This window comes from Mustelus asterias, chromosome 27 (genome assembly GCF_964213995.1).
Source record: "Mustelus asterias chromosome 27, sMusAst1.hap1.1, whole genome shotgun sequence".
Classification (NCBI taxonomy): Eukaryota; Metazoa; Chordata; class Chondrichthyes; order Carcharhiniformes; family Triakidae; genus Mustelus; species Mustelus asterias.
In genome coordinates this window covers 23590677-23607069 of record NC_135827.1, presented here as the reverse complement: position 1 = coordinate 23607069, position 16393 = coordinate 23590677, and the positions used below count along the sequence as shown (strand labels likewise).

At 50.6% G+C, this 16393-nt stretch overlaps 1 protein-coding gene and 1 pseudogene across 10 annotated transcripts in view; one reads left to right on the top strand and one right to left on the bottom strand.

Annotated features, from left to right (window-relative positions):
• Window positions 1–16393, bottom strand: part of LOC144479872 (neural cell adhesion molecule 1-like) — a 525390-nt gene that overhangs the window by 499991 nt on the left and 9006 nt on the right. The gene's annotated exons all lie outside the window — the stretch shown is intronic.
• On the top strand, window positions 4318–4526 carry LOC144480084 (U2 spliceosomal RNA; annotated as a pseudogene).

Genomic DNA, 16393 nt, shown 5'->3' with positions numbered 1-16393 from the left:
CAGGGCACTTATAAAATCCCAATGCAATCAGGTAGATTCAACATGGTTTTATGAAAGAGAAATCTATTCCTTGAGGAAATGACTCACAACATGGATAAAGAGAAACCTGCGGATGTGCTGTACTTTGATTTCTACATCAAAAGGTTACTACACAAATAAGAGCTCATGTTGTAGAGGTGGCATTAGCACAGATAGAAGATTGATTACCTAACACGAAGCAGAGAGTATACATAAATGAGTCATTTTCAGGTTGGCAAGATGGGACCCTACAAACCCTAGTTTGTAGGGTCAGAAAATAATTAGGAAGACAAATGGAACATTGGCATTTATTGCAAGGAAAATGGCATGTAAAAAATGGGAATGCTTTGCTACAGTTGTACATTATTATACAATTGGTGAGTTATACAGGTATACAGTTTTGGTGTCCTTTTTAAAGAAAGAATATGGACATGTTAGAAACTGGGGTGGGTGGGGGGGTTATCAAACAAGGAAAGGTTGGAGAGACTGGGTCTGTACCCATTGGGAGTTTAGAAGAATGAGAGGTGACCTTACTGAAATATGAAAGATCTTGAGGGAATTTGACAAGGTGGATGCTGAAAGAATGTTTCCCCTTGTGAGAGAGATGAGAACTAGGAAACACAATTTAAAAATAACTGATTGCCCATTTAAAACAAATGGGAAGAATTTTTTTCTCATCTTGAACATCTGAAACTCTCTTCTGCAGGGTGGCGGTAGGGTCAATGAATATATTTAAGGCAAAGGTAGTCAGATTCTTGACTAACAAGGGAGACAAAGGTTACTGGGGTGGGGGGGGGAGGAGGGCGGTAGGTGGAATGGAGGGTCACAATCCGATCAGCCATGATCTTATTGAATGGCACAGCAGGCTCAAGGGGCCGAAGAGCCTACTCTTGCTTCTCAGTTGTATGTTCATATGTTAAAAAATCTGCAAGTGTTGGCAAAGGATACTTGTCTTCACAGAAAGATTGCATACAAAAATTAATCATCTACAATCTAATTTGTGTCACAGAAAGGCTCTGCCCTGGTTTAAGACCTGCATTAAGCAATTATCTGCTGGGGCTTCATCTTTTTGTGGATATACAAGCCCCTGTTACAATGAAGCAGAATGAATGCTCACCAACTATCGCGTCAGCAATGTATTGTGATGACTAATTTGTTTGGACCAACAGCAGAGTTGTGGATATTTGTGAGAACTTAATCAACCGACGTCAAGCTTTAATGATTACGTGTGGATTGCGATGGAATTAAGCGTCCATTAAGAAACAGTTGCCACAATGCTGGACTGGTTTTAAGCATCTATTTGAGAATTTCTTCTTCAAAAATAAAGCTGCAGTTTATGCCATACTATTTCTACCTCTGCTAGCTAGTATAATAGGCCATCATTGAATATCTGCTTTCACCGTGCCTGTAATAATTCCGGTGTTAAGGCATTAGATCATTTTGATATACAACATGGCCTCATACTGAAATGCACAATACACTAATTACTCTGTAACTCTCTCTCTCTACCATAATATCTGCAAAATGAAACCAGCTTTTAAAAAAATACTCTACTGCATGATAATATACAAAGTAAGTGTCCGATATGCTGGCAGTTTTAAGAGTGATGTGGAGATGCCGGCGTTACCCAGTTTTAAGAATGCCATAAGAATGCCATACACCAAATAGAAAGCATTAAGGGGTTAAACCTCCCTCTCTGTAATTTTAATTTATAAATTAGGAAATCCCAATTATTCACTGAAGGTATCCACTGGAAGAATTTCATAAGCCTGAACAATGCTAGGGTGGAAGGCAGTTCAAGCTCCTGAAGCTGGAACATTCATTGAGCTAACAAACAGACTTTCCATTTATTCACTGGGATAGAGGTCACTGTAGCATATGCACTTCTACTTAAATGACATAGCCATTTCACAAGACGTTTATTCAGCGTGTACCTTGAGCTTATCAGAGCTGTTGATTACATCATCGAAAGATGAGTCACTCCCAGTTAAAAACCCAACACAATGTACAGACTCCCCGCGGGACAGGAACGCCAAACAACGTGAAATGTGGTTACCGAATGGGATTGCTTTTGCACAAAACAGTGTGCTAATTCCCTCGTATTCAGCTCTTCCACTTGAATGGATGAAAACCCTTTCAAAGCGACAATCGCAACTCCAGCCCCCACTGCCCCCCACCCCACCACCACACTTGTATTTTTCTCAGGCACACCATGAGACTTCTCCGAGCCTGCACAATGCAAATAAGGCCAGCTTTCTTTCATTAAGTGATTAATATGCAGAGACAGCCTGCAGGTTTACTAGGAAGCAATCACCAATATACCTCCTCAAGCATGCTGACGCTTGCCAGCATTAAAGGGGAAAGAGATCACCCAAGGATTGGCTGGTATTGTCCAAGGTTATTTTACTGAGGACCACTTCAATACATTTTCAGCTGCGACAGAAACAATTTATTGTTTTTTTGAACAAAAAGATGTCCTTTAAACAAATGTATAAAGATTTATGTGCAATCTGTTGTAGTACTCATGCCATATTCCCTGATCATTGCGGCAAAGTGGAAATAGGCTGGGTGGCCTGTCTTTCATGGAATCCAGTAAGAAGTTTAACAACACCAGGTTAAAGTTCAACAGGTTTATTTGGTAGCAAATGCCACTGTCATTTCATAGAATCCTACAGTGCAGTAGGAGGCCTTTCGGTCCATCGAGCCTGCACTGACCACAATCCCACCCGGGGCCTCTCGCCATGCATTTGCTCCAGCTAGTCTCCTTGACACTAAGGGGCAATTTAGCATGGCCAATCAACCTAACCCACACATCTTCGGACTGTGGAAGGAAACCGGAGCACCCGGAGGAAACCCACGCAGACAAGGGGAGAATGTGCAAACTCCACACTGACAGTGACACAAGCCAGGAATCGAACCCGGGTCCCTGGCACTGTGAGGCAGCAGTGCTAACCACTGTGCCGTATAGACATGATGGGCCAAGTGGCCCCTCCTCTGTGTTGTAAATTTAATATGGTTCTCTGACCAATTATTCAAACTGTGATAATTAAAAAACTTACGGCTTTCGGTTACCTTAAGTTTCAATAACTGCAGTCATCAGGATGGAACAGTGCTGGATCTGTTATATACAACTGCTTCAAACTTGTGTTAAGCTGCCAATTTGGGAGTACTTGCAACCAAACAGCCTTATGACAATTAAATGCCATTTTTACACCTCTTCAAAGTCGGAAGTAAATGTGAAATCACTTCACAGCTACGTTCCTTTTCAAGGAAAATGTCAAAAAAATCTCTCCACACAACCTACTGTCACCACCCCACCCCACCCCATGATTATGATTTCTATACCCAAGATAAAAATGGTCGGATCTGCTTTAATCTACTTCAAAAACATGCCACTGGGGCCCTGTGTTTCACCACCAAAAAGCACAATTCCACTACAGATGGGTGGCAAGATAGAACAGTGGTTAGCACTGCTGCCTCACAGCACCAGGTTCAATTTCCACCTTGGGTGACTGTCTATGCGGAGTTTGCACACTCTCCTCGTGTCTACGTGAGTTTCTTCTGGGTGCTCTGATTTCCTCCCACAGTCCAAAGATGTGCAGGTTAGATGGATTAGCCATGGTAAATATATGGGGTTGCGGGGATACGGCAGGGGACGAGGACCTGGGTAAGATATTCTTGTCAGAAAGTCAGTGCAGACTCGATGGGCTGAATGACGTCCTTCTGCATGGGATTATTTCATTTGAACAATTATCTTCAAATATTTTTCTGATATCACCCGAGTAAGGAAGTATTAAGTCCTAGATCTCCTGCGTTGCCGTGTTTTTATTTTAGTTTGTGAACAGCCATACTTTGTTTCACAGCATTGGATTTCATTAAAATGAAATAATGGTTTCAACTTTTTCCACAAGGGACTTGAAGTCTAAAAATAAGTGACAAAGCCAAACTCTCAACATGAAAACATAGCTAGATCAATGTTTAATTACCTCCAGAGGAACATTTCTTTGAAATTGCCTTCAAAATCAGTTTGTCTACATCAGAATAGTTCAATAGTATACAATACGAGCCAACAGTGATACATAACTGCAACCCCTGCCTAGAATGCCATCGTAAGAGTTTTAACAACACCAGGTTAAAGTCCAACAGGTTTATTTGGTAGCAAATGCCATTAGCTTTCGGAGCACTGCTTCTTCATCAGATGGAGTGGATGTCATCTACAATGTTTCTCCTCAGACTCACCCCTTTCTGGCACCACTGAATACATAAAATGCTGATCTACAAGGACACTACCCTTTAAGTTACAATTCTCGGCCTTTTGGCTAAGATCAAGTGTAGGATCTGTTCAAGTGTAGTCTCGACATGCTGTACTTGGTTGAAGTCATTAGGTTACATTTTAGCTTCATTTGAAGCCATTTTTAAAAGCGGCATCTCGGCCTTTTGGCTAAGATGCAAATGAGATCAAGCCTTGGAGGAGGAGCTATGCCGACTCCAATCAGCTTGGATCATGTAGATCAAGCCCAAGACAGGAGATGAGAGCCCTCCCTGTCTTGTCAGCTTGGATCGGGAATGTCTCAACTTGTTGAGACTCTGACTTGGACCTGATTTGATTGAATTGGAATAAAAACAAAAAAAAAGTATGGAATCCAGTATTGTTTACTTCATCCACATGCATATTATGCAATGAATAATCTGACTAACTCCCAGTTAAGGCCAATGTACTAAAATCAGTGTACAGTTCGCACTTGGGCACTTACAACAGCTTACAAACCTGGAAGGGAGAGTAATTATCATACATTTGCAGTTCCAAAATTTACACAAATGAAACTGATGTTATCAATTTTGGCACTTTTAAAGCAAATTGCCGTATAGTGTGAAGCATGCACTTTCATGATGTTTATTGCCTCCTTGCTGTACAATAATTGCTGTTGCTATTAAAGTTACATCTTTCCAATCAACTGTCTCTACTGCAACCATGATCATAAATTGACGTTGTTACAATATGGAAGTGGTTCAGGGCGTACCTGAATTGCATGACACCACTGGTTGCAAATTTCCAATATTTAGCAGAACATTGTGTAATTAGCAGGTGGGAGGTGTAGAAGGGTAAAATTAAACCATGGTGCTAGCTTATATACATGTTCCAGCAAACAATTCCAACATAAATAAAATTATAAGTTGCAATAAGTCACTGTGACACCAATAGTCAAACGCAAGTTCATTATGGTAATCAAGTGATTGCATAATAAAGCAGGTAAAAGATGGCTGTAAAATTACAAGCTGCAAAGCACATAGGAGACTCAGATTGACTCGTAGCTGAGGTTGTCATACAAATCCATCACGTATTACAGTCTCCTAATACATTCATGACCATCTATACTTTGATTTGTTCAAGATTGTAACTAAAATGCACAAATCAGAACTTAAATACTTATAATTTTCTCCCCTTTCATCCATCATAATCAAAAAGAAAAATTGTGTGAACCAGATGTTAAACTCTTACTGACCTCAAAGCCCTATTAGTGTGACTACAATTTGATACTTTCCTCAATATGGTTTTCATTCATTCTGAAGCAAAATGTATAGTTGAAATGTGAAGGGCTGACAGCTAGTAAGCATGTCTGTTGATCCCGCTTCATTGTTAAACACCAAATCCCAGTACTTGACCCATCAACCACCTTCCATCATCGTCCAGCCTATTCCCATTGTGTTCTCCACTGCGTGCTTTATCCACATTGTGTTTCTGCTCCAATGCAAACCACCCAGTCATCCGTCCTGTGTTTATCTAATGTCATTGCAGTTTTATTTTCACACGAACGGCTCTCATGTTCCCATGGAACCCCCTCCATGAACTACAGTACCTCCTTTCTACACGTTGCCTCCCCGCCTCTTGTTACTGTCACTTCAGCTGTACACAACAGACATGGGTCTCCCTATGCCGTGAACTTTCCACCTCAAAGACTATCAAAACCATTTATTTCCTACAGTGATTTTAGACAGAAGCCTGCATATGGTTTGTCTAAACCGTCTCTCTGCAGCTTGCTCTTTGCACTTAGTTTAGTCTTGCTGTGTAACAAAATATCTCGCCTAACTCCACACAAAATATGGTATTCCAAAAATGTACCTCACACCACATGCACACCTGACAGGCAATAAAATCCACAACATGATTATTTAACGTTCTAACATTTTTCTCCAAACAGTTGTTTTATGCCCTCAGTTTCCCGCATGGTAGCTTCCATGCACACACTCATTCAGGGACCCTTATAGGAATCAAATTTCAGCCTCAGGAATTTTTGCAGCTGTCTTGTATTTTCAGTTAGAAAATGGCTGGAACAACATTTTTCAGTTACCATACCAGGTGCTACACCATCACGTAAGCCCACTGAAGCTACAAATTTCTATACGTTCTGCTAACTATACTGGGTCTACTCTCACTCTCTGATATTATTTGCTGTGGAAAAAGATGAGCACTCGAATTGTGAAAGATAACCCTCCCGCTGCAAGGACACACGAGCAAATTCTATATTGATAAAAGATGGGTGGCTATTTCTCATAAACAAACTATACTAAGGGTAAACATTTTCCTGTGTTAGTTATGGTGTCCAAGAAAACACAATCCCAGGATGCACTGGTGCCTTTCAGACAACAGGCAGTAAAATGAAAGAATCCCATTATCCTCCTTTACCATTCGATGTGGATAGTCAATCAATTTACATTTATTAGTTACAGCAGACTAAGCATACACAGTGAAACAAATAGCTGGCACACAATGGGGAAGAAAACTTAGGTTTATTGCAACAATGCTGAGTATAAAACCACAGTTTACTTACACATGGTGGCCAAATGATTACAAGTGGCAAGGGTGATTATCTGTACAATAAATCCCAGAGAAGCTATTCACTCAAACAAAATAAGTTATATTTACCGATGCTGACGTTTCACCATGTTATACCTGAACAGTCTACACAGAACACAGCAAAATAAGTCCTATTATTTCTATGAATATTGTTGATGCCCTCAAACATGGAGTGCTTAACAAAACTGAAGAGCCAAGTGCTAAATAAGGATTGACAGCATTGAATACAGAGGAGCCACTGTGTCATCTGGTCTATTTAGTCAATGATATACCTCCATCAAAAACATTTACTAGAACATGAGGCAGTTTTGGTACTAGACATTTTTGTAGTACCCCTCACAGAATGGCTATCAATTCATTTTTCTTCTTTTGTAAGTAAAAACAAAGACAACCAATTGGAGAGATTCAGGACAGTTCACATTAAAATATACGTTTCTTGACTTAAGATTCAAGGAGTTTGAACAATGTACCAGTAAATTTCCCATGGCATTGCTCGAGTATAGTGTGGGAGCTGCAGCAGGAGTTTTTCACATCTGTCAAAGTCCCACTCAGTCTGACAACAACAGCAGTGGTTAAAAACTGCAATACAGTTCCACTGGAGTAAGCTCTCACTTGGCTGACACCAAGTAAAAAAGATTACACTCATTGATATCAAAATATTTCGGCTTCAAGAATGCCTGTATGTAGTATTTACCTGATATTCTACTAAATTTCTATAAAGGTGCAAGTAACCTCCTTCTTTCCCCCTCTTCTTACTTCTATTTTTGTTTTGCTCCCCACCATAGTAGATTTATATGTTTAATCCTTTATTTCTCTGTTTTTGCATGCTCTTGCCCCAAGACTTCCCTTCTTTTTTTCCCCTCCTCCTTGCTTCCAATAGTGGTTTTGTCGCTCTCACTGGAGCTATCGGTGGAGAAATGCCACAAAAGGGAGATTTTTCCAACAAGGAGGCTTTTCCCATTGTCAAATCTTCAATGATTTGCATCTTGAATAGATCGGTGATTCACCATTCCTGACCAGTCTCTGGCTCTAAAACCTGAACTCAGTATTGCAAGTGCCTCGAACAAGTGCTGCCAAACCTGACACAAATACCAGCTACCCTCAATAACCCTTCAAAACTTTGAGCTCAAAGAATCATTTTTGTTCGACTGACTGAATGACTTGAAATGAAAAAAAAGTGATTTTTCTTTTCCTCTTGCTATCTCGACATTTTGTATGTCAAAGTGCACACTGGATATTACAGCTGCAAAAAGCCACTATAAAACTCTATCCATACTGTCACTCCCAACTTGTACAAAGTGTGAAATTTTCAACTGTGAGTCAAGGTCCAGGATAGACTGTCCTGTGCAAGGCAACATCCTCAAGGTATTTCTAAAACTAATCGATTCACCTTATGAGTAAATTTAGTATCATTTTTGTGAATTTCTCTTCGAATAGGTAAAAAGATAAGCATGTAAGGAGTAGAAATTTGTCTTGGGTAGTGGTTTTAAATCTAGGGGTATTGCTTCAGCCCCATCTAATATTCAGCTCTATTGTAATCAATGGAATTGATTATCAAGCACAGGGAAGGGATGAGGTGTGTAATCAGCATGACAATGGGATACATTTTGCCCTCCGTCCAACACAAACTTCAACCCTTGTGCAAGTTCCATAAAGAATAAATACGTGTTTTGATTATTTCCTCCTCCTTAAATCTGAGGCAATGTTATCAAACAGAAAAAGTGGAAGAATGTTGAAACTTGAGAATTTGCCACAGGAAAGATAGATTCACCAGCCAATGAGGTATGAAGTGGAAATTCTCTTTTCAGGCATTGATGGGCCTGCTATTTCCAGCTTTTTCCATTTCTACTTCATACAGAAATATCGTAACCCAGTGCTGACACTCTGGAATAGAAGCCAAAATAGCAACAGACAAAATGAATTTCACACGAGTGTCGTGAACATTTTAAATGAAAACTCCTTCGTTAAAAATGGCTGCTCCATCCACCTTCATTCCACCGTCCATCAATGTGCTGAAAATAATTGGAAATGACACTTTGCAAGCTCTGAGAAAACACTTGGAAGGAATCTTCAGCTGGTAGCATAATAGTAACGGGGAAGGATTGCTGTCAATGTAATTAAACAGACAAGTCTGTGCAAGGATAACAGAAAATACTGGAAGCCTTCAGCAAATCAGGCATAATCTGTTGAGGAGGAAGAACTTGGTGTTTCTGGTGTGGATCCCTTATAGCAATTCAGTTTTAACGAACTGGTGTATGCAATGCATACCACTATTCCAGTGCACTACTGACAACTGCTTGGAGGACTTGAGTCGGCTTGTAACTTGGGCAGAGATACACCTGCCATTGCTTGCCATGACACGTGTTTTTGTAAACCACCCCAAGTGAAAAATATTCAAATATTGGGGTAGACGTTTATAATACCCAATGCGCCAGGTAAGAAACACCATGGGGTTGGAAACACCAGTTTTACACCCCCACCCAGTATTAAGCTCGATTAATTTTAAGAGTGTACAATTAGGCAGTAAAATTAGATACGGAAATTAGTGTGCCAATGAGTTTTCCAACAGGCATCATTTAATTTAGGTCTCCCATTGCCCACTTCAATGCAGTGACTGAAGCACAATCCTCTTTAACTCCAAGTAAGGTTATTTGCAATGTAACACATTAGTGTACTTTCATGACCCTCATGTACTTTCTTTTTCTTGAAAAATCAATAAAATATAGTTGAAAGCTATAATCCAATACTGGAGTTCCAGCTTTACCCTTGTAACCACAGGAAAACATCAATTTAGTAATAGTCCTTTTATTTGCCCTTGGATATCCACTGTTGCATATAAATTGGATAGATTTTTCCCCCCAAACAGCTAACGTACAGCAACTGAGGAGAAACAAGAGAAAATAGCAAGGCTCAGGTTTTACCTCCTGCGGGTTTGTGCCCCGCGTCAACCCATTACCTTCCCAGCAGAGCTAGTTCATTTAATGAAAAATGGCACACATTTTCCTTGGGAAGTTTGCTAATCATACATTTCTAATCAATTAGAATTTAGCCTGTTCGTCATTTCTACTTGGAAGTGAAATCCATTCAAAGCTCTTGTGTCAGTACCAGAGATAATGAACATGTTAAACTCATCATCAATACACTCATATTTGTGACCTTTCTTTAAATGAATGTTTAAGTCTGTATTTTACACATATCACTTTTATTAACAAATTTTTAAAGTATATTTTCATTACCAGTTGGCAAATCTTAAGTTTTAAAACAACATTTTCTTGCTGCAAATCTCTTTCTTTGTGGGAGGGATACTGTACTTGCATTGAAGGCAGTTCAGAAAAGGTTCACTAGGTTGATTCCGAGGATGGAGAAAGTCATTCTGTGAGAGTAATTTGAACAGGTTGGGCCTAAACTCATTGGAAGAATAGAAGAACGAGAGGTGATCTTATTGAAACATGTAAAATGCTGAGGGAGCTTGACAGGGAGAGGAGATGACATTGATCCTCACGAGGGGCAGCGCAGCAGCTAGCATTGCTGCGTCACAGCGCCAGGGATCGGGGTTTGATTCCCAGATTGGATCATTGTGCAGACTCTGCACAGACATTCTCCCTGAACCCAGCGTGGGTTCCCTCCAGGTGCTCCAGTTTCCTTCCACAGTCTGAAAGACGTGCAGGTGAGGTGCAATGGCCATGCTAAACTCTCCCTCAGTGTTACCCGAACAGGCACCAGAAGTGTGCTGACTAGGGGATTTTCACAGTAACTTCATTGTAATGTTGATGTAAGCCTACTTGTGACGCTAATAAATAATTTGGAGCTAACGGGGTTATTTCAGAACCAAGCTCATCCACTTAAGGCGGAGATGATGATGATTTCTTTTGAAAGAGTATCATGAATCTTCGGAATTTTCTGTTGTGTGATTTCAAAAAGAAATTAGATACAACTCTTGGGCCTGAAGGGATCAAAGGTAATGGGGGAAGGCGAAATCAGGATGTTGAATTTGATGATCAGCCATGATCAAAATGAATGGTGGAGCAAACTTGAAGGGCTAAATGGCCTAATCCTGCTTCTATTTTCTATGTATCCCAGAGGGCTGGGGAGACTGGAGTCATTGAATGTATTCCAGGTTGAAGCAGGCAGATTTTTGAACTATAGGGAGAAATCATAGGGAACTGTCAAGAAAGTGGAATTGAAGCCAGGATAGGATCAGCCATGATCTTACGGCATGCTGGAGAAGGCTCGAGGGGCTATACAGCCTACTCCTGCTCTTATTTCTCAGGCTTTCAAATACTGTCAATAATTTATGTGATAGGCAAAATGAACAAGAATGGTCGGATTTGCAAGGAGAAATTTCTTAACCCTCGTTAACGTTAATCACCCAACCGATAAATCGTGGACAAGAACAGCACATCAGGCATTTGATGTACACTTCTGCTTTGTGTGGTGTGATATCAAAACAGAAGCAAATAAAAATCCCATGGAAGCTGTCGCTTTTCTTAACGGTATTTTGAGTGGCTGTCTGCGTCGACTGAGCAGTCACATGCAAATACCAGATAGTAATGCTCAGAAGCCCGACACTGGCCTGTCGATGGAACACCTCTGGCTAGCAGATGCGATCGAATTGAGCTATCCCATACCGAAAGGCTCATGTTACTCGGCACAGGCTGAATACCACGCCTTTCCCACTGAGCTGCGAAACTAGGCTCCACGTCAATCGTATTCCTGCCCTCAAAAGATTAGAATACCGCTGCTATATTTATCTACACACACGTTTAATTTTCAACCGCTACTCCAATTTCATATTTCATCCTCGGTGGCGGGGGTGGGGGGTTGCGAAAACTTATTTTTGCCCTCGAATGAGCCACACGTTATTCTAAAGAAAAATTAATTCATGCTGAAGCCTTTTGACCCCTTTTCACATTCCCCCTCTTTATTCCTCGTGTCACATCATCAGAGTCTCTTGTATGAAAGTGGTGAGAGTAACGGAGACAGAGAGGAAATGTGATGATACATGAAGTCTCGTCAGCTTCACCCTGCCGACGTGCTTAGAATCATCACCGTGGACGCTATTACTGAAATTCACCATTCGCAGTACCGCCCCACTCTTGGGTTGCGATTACACACAAGAAAACTGAAAATCCAGCAACAACGCCCCGAAAACGTCATCTGAATCACCCAGAGTGACATGCCCGGAGTGTTGCTGAGGGGGGGTGGGGCAGGCCAGAGGGACGGAGGGAGGGAGGGGCGGGCCAGAGGGAGGGAGGGAGGGAGGGGCGGGCCAGGTGGAGGGAGGGAGGGAGGGGTGGGCCAGGTGGAGGGAGGGAGGGAGGGAGGGGCGGGCGACGGGAAGGGAGGGAGGGGCGGTCCAGGGGCAGGAGGGAGGGAGGGGTGGGCCAGGGGTAGGGAGGGAGGGAGGGAGAGAGGGGTGAGCCAGGGGGAGGGAGGAGGGAGGGAGGGAGGGGGGGCGGGACAGGGGGAGGGAGGGAGGGAGGGGCGGGCCAGGGGGAGGGAGGGAGGGAGGGAGGGCGGGCCAGGGGGAGGGAGGGAGAGGGGGCGGGGGAGGGAGGGAGAGGGGGGCGGGGAGGGAGGGAGAGGGGGGCGGGGGAGGGAGGGAGAGGGGGGCGGGGAGGGAGGGAGAGGGGGCGGGGGAGGGAGGGAGAGGGGGGCGGGGGAGGGAGGGAGAGGGGGGCGGGGGAGGGAGGGAGAGGGGGCGGGGGAGGGGGGAGGGGGGGAGGGAGGAGGGGGTGGGGGGAGGGAGGGAGGAGGGGCCAGGGTGCGAGCCAGGGGGAGGGAGGGAGGGGTGTGACAGGGGGAGAGAGGGAGGGGCAGGCCAGGGGAGGAAGAGTGGGAGAGAGGGCGGGGCCAAGTGGAGGGAGGGAGGGAGGGGCGGGCCAGTGGGAGGGAGGGAGGGGCGGGCCAGGGGGAGGGAGGGAGGGGCGGGCCAAGGGGAGGGAGGGAGGGAGGGCGGGCCAAGGGAGGGAGGGAGGGAGGGCGGGCCAAGGGAGGAGGGAGGGAGGGGCGGGCCAGGGGGAGGGAGGGAGGGAGGGAGGGAGGGGCGGGCCAGGGGGAGGGAGGGACGGGCCAGGGGGAGGGGCGGGAGGGGCGGGCCAGGGGGAGGGCGGGAGGGGCGGGCCAGGGGGAGGGCGGGAGGGGTGGGCCAGGGGGAGGGAGGGAGGGAGGGGTGGGCCAGGGGGAGGGGGAGGGAGGGGCGGGCAGGGGACGGAGGGCGGGATGGAGGGATGGACCAGGGGGAGGGACGGGCGGGCCATGGGGAGGGGGGGAGGGAGGGAGGGGCGGGCCAGGGTGAGGAGGGGCGGGCCAGGGGGAGGGAGGGAGGGGCGGACCAGGGTGAAGGAGGGGCGGGCCAGGGGAGAGTGGGAGGGAAGGAGAGAGGGAGGGAGGGGCGAGCCAGGGGGAGGGAGGGGCGGGGCAGGGGAGTGAGGGAGGGAGACGGATGGCCAGGGGGAGGGAGGGAGAGAGGGAGAGGTGGGCCAGGGTGAGGAAGAGAGGGAGGGAGGGAGGGTGGGATGGGCCAGGGGAGGGAAGGAGGGAGGGGCGGGCCAGTGGGAGGGAGGGAGGGGCGGGCCAGTGGGAGGGAGGGAGGGGCGGGCCAGTGGGAGGGAGGGAGGGGCGGGCCAGTGGGAGGGAGGGAGGGGCGGGCCAGGGGGAGGGAAGGAGGGAGGGGCGGGACAGTGGGAGGGTGGGAGGGACGGCGGGCCAGTGGGAGGGTGGGAGGGAGGGGCGGGCGGTGGGGAGGGAGGGGCGGGCCAGTGGGAGGGAGGAAGGTGGGATGGGCCAGTGGGAGGGAGGGAGGTTGGGGCGGGCCAGGGGGAGGGAGGGAGGGAGAGGCGGGCCAGGGGGAGGAGAGGCGGGCCAGGGGGAGGGAGAGGCGGGCCAGGGGAGGGAGGGGGGGCCAGGGGGAGGGAGGGCGGGGCCAGGGGGAGGGAGGGGCGGGCCAGGGGGAGAGGGGCAGGCCAGGGGGAGGGAGGGGCAGGCCAGGGGGAGGGAGGGGCGGGCCAGGGGGAGGGAGGGGGGGCCAGGGGGGGAGGGAGGGGCGGGCCAGGGGGAGGGAGGGGCGGGCCAGGGGGAGGGAGGGGCGAGGCGCAGGGGGAGGGAGGGAGGGAGAGGCGGGCCAGGGGGAGGGAGGGATGGAGAGGCGGGCCAGGGGGAGGGAGGGAGGGAGAGGCGGGCCAGGGGGAGGGAGGGGCGGGCCAGGGGGAGGGAGGGGCGGGCCAGGGGGAGGGAGGGGCGGGCCAGGGGGAGGGAGGGGCGGGCCAGGGGGAGGGAGGGGCGGGCCAGGGGGAGGGAGGGGCCGGCCAGGGGGAGGGAGGGGCCGGCCAGGGGGAGGGGAGGGAGGGAGGGGCCGGCCAGGGGAGGGAGGGAGGGAGGGGCCGGCCAGGGGGAGGGAGGGAGGGAGGGGCCGGCCAGGGGGAGGGAGGGAGGAGGGGCCGGCCAGGGAGAGGGAAGGAGGATGGAGAGAGGTGCGGCCAGTTGGTAGGGAGGGGGGGAGGGAGGGAGGGATGGGCGGGCAGGGGGAGGGGGGAGGGGGGAGGGGGGAGGGGGAGGGGGGGAGGGGGAGGGGGGGAGGGAGGGAGGGAGGGGGGGAGGGGGGGAGGGAGGGAGGGGGGGAGGGGGGGAGGGAGGGAGGGAGGGAGGGAGGGGAGGGGCGGGTGGGCAGGAGAAGGGAGGGAGGGAGGGGCGGGCATGCCAGGGGGAGGGAGGGAGGGAAGGGAGGGCCAGTGGAAGGGAGGGAAGGGGCGGGCCTGGGGGAGGGGGGAGGGGGGAGGAGGGGCTGGGTCAGGGGGAGGGAGGGGTGGGCCAGGGGGAGGGAGGGGTGGGCCAGGGGGAGGGAGGGAGGGGCGGGTGGGCCTGGGGGAGGGAGGGAGGGGCAGGCGGGTCTGGGGATGGAGGGAGGAGGGCCGGGCGGCCCAGGGGAAGGGCGGGAGGGAGGGGCGGGCGGGCCAGGGGGGGGAGGGAGTGAGGGAGGGGCGGCGGGCCAGGGGGAGGGAGAGGGAGGGAGGGATGGAGGGAGGGAGGGGCGGGGCGTGCCAGGGGAGGGAGGGAGCGAGGGGCGGGTGGGCCAGGAGAAGGGAGGGAGGGAGGGGCGGGTGGGCCAGGAGAAGGGAGGGAGGGGCGGGTGGGCCAGGAGAAGGGAGGGAGGGAGGGGCGGGGATGCCAGGGGGAGGGAGGGAGGGGCCAGGAGAGGGAGGGGGGAGGGCCAGGGGAGGGAGGGAGGGAGGGAGGGCCAGGAGAGGGAGGGAGGGAGGGAGGGGCCAGGAGAGTGAGGGAGGGAGGGGCCAGGAGAAGGACGGAGGAGGGAGGGAGGGGCCAGGAGAGAGAGGGAGGTAGGGAGGAGGGGACAGGAGAGGGAGAGAGGGAGGGAGGGGCCAGGGGATGGAGGGAGGGAGGGGCAGGAGAGGGAGGGAGGGGCCAGAGGGAGGGGCCAGGGAGGGAGGGAGGGGCCAGGGGAGGGAGGGAGGGGCCAGGGGAGGGAGGGAGGGGCCAGGAGAGGGAGGGAGGGAGGGAGGGAGTGGCCAGGAGAGGGAGGGAGGGAGGGAGGGAGGGAGGGAGTGGCCAGGAGAGGTAGGGAGGGAGGGGCCAGGAGAGGGAGGGAGGGAGGGGAGGGAGGGGCCAGGAGAGGGAGGGAGGGAGGGGCCAGGAGGAGGGAGGGAGGACACAGGAGAGGGAGGGAGGGAGGGGCCGGAGAAGGGAGGGAGGGAGGGCCCGGAGAGGGAGGGAGGGGAGGGCCGGAGAGGGAGGGAGGGAGGGGCCGGAGAGGGAGGGAGGGAGGGGGCCGGGAGAGGAGGGAGGGAGGGGCCGGAGAGGGAGGGAGGGAGGGGCCGGAGAGGGAGGGAGGGAGGGGCCGGAGAGGGAGGAGGGAGGGGCCGGAGAGGGAGGGAGGGAGGGGCCGGAGAGGGAGGGAGGGAGGGGCGGAGAGGGAGGAGGGAGGGCCGGAGAGGGAGGGAGGGAGGGGCCGGAGAGGGAGGGAGGGAGGGAGGGGGCCGGAGAGGGAGGGAGGGAAGGGAGGGGCCGGAGAGAGGGAGGGAGGGAGGGGCGGAGAGGGAGGGAGGGGGCGGAGAGGGAGGGAGGGGCCGGAGAGGGAGGGGGGGCCGGAGAAGGGAGGGAGGGAGGGAGGGAGGGCCGGAGAGGGAGGGAGGGAGGGAGGGCCGAGAGAGGAGGGAGGGGCCGGAGAGGGAGGGGGGGAGGGAGGAGGGCCGGAGAGGGAGGGAGGGGCGGAGAGGAGGGAGGGAGGGGGCCGGAGAGAGGGAGGGGGGGCCAGAGGGAGGGAGGGAGGGAGGGGCGGGAGAGGGAGGGAGGGGGCCGGAGAGGGAGGGAGGGAGGGAGAGGCAGGAGAGGGAGGGAGGGGGGAGGGAGGGAGGGGGGGGAGAGGGAGGGAGGGCCGGAGAGGGAGGGAGGGAGGGCCGAGAGGAGGGGGAAGGGAGAGGGCCGGAGAGGGAGGGAGGGAGGGACCGGAGAGGGAGGGAGGGAGGGACCGGAGAGGGAGGGAGGAGGGAGGGACCGGAGAGG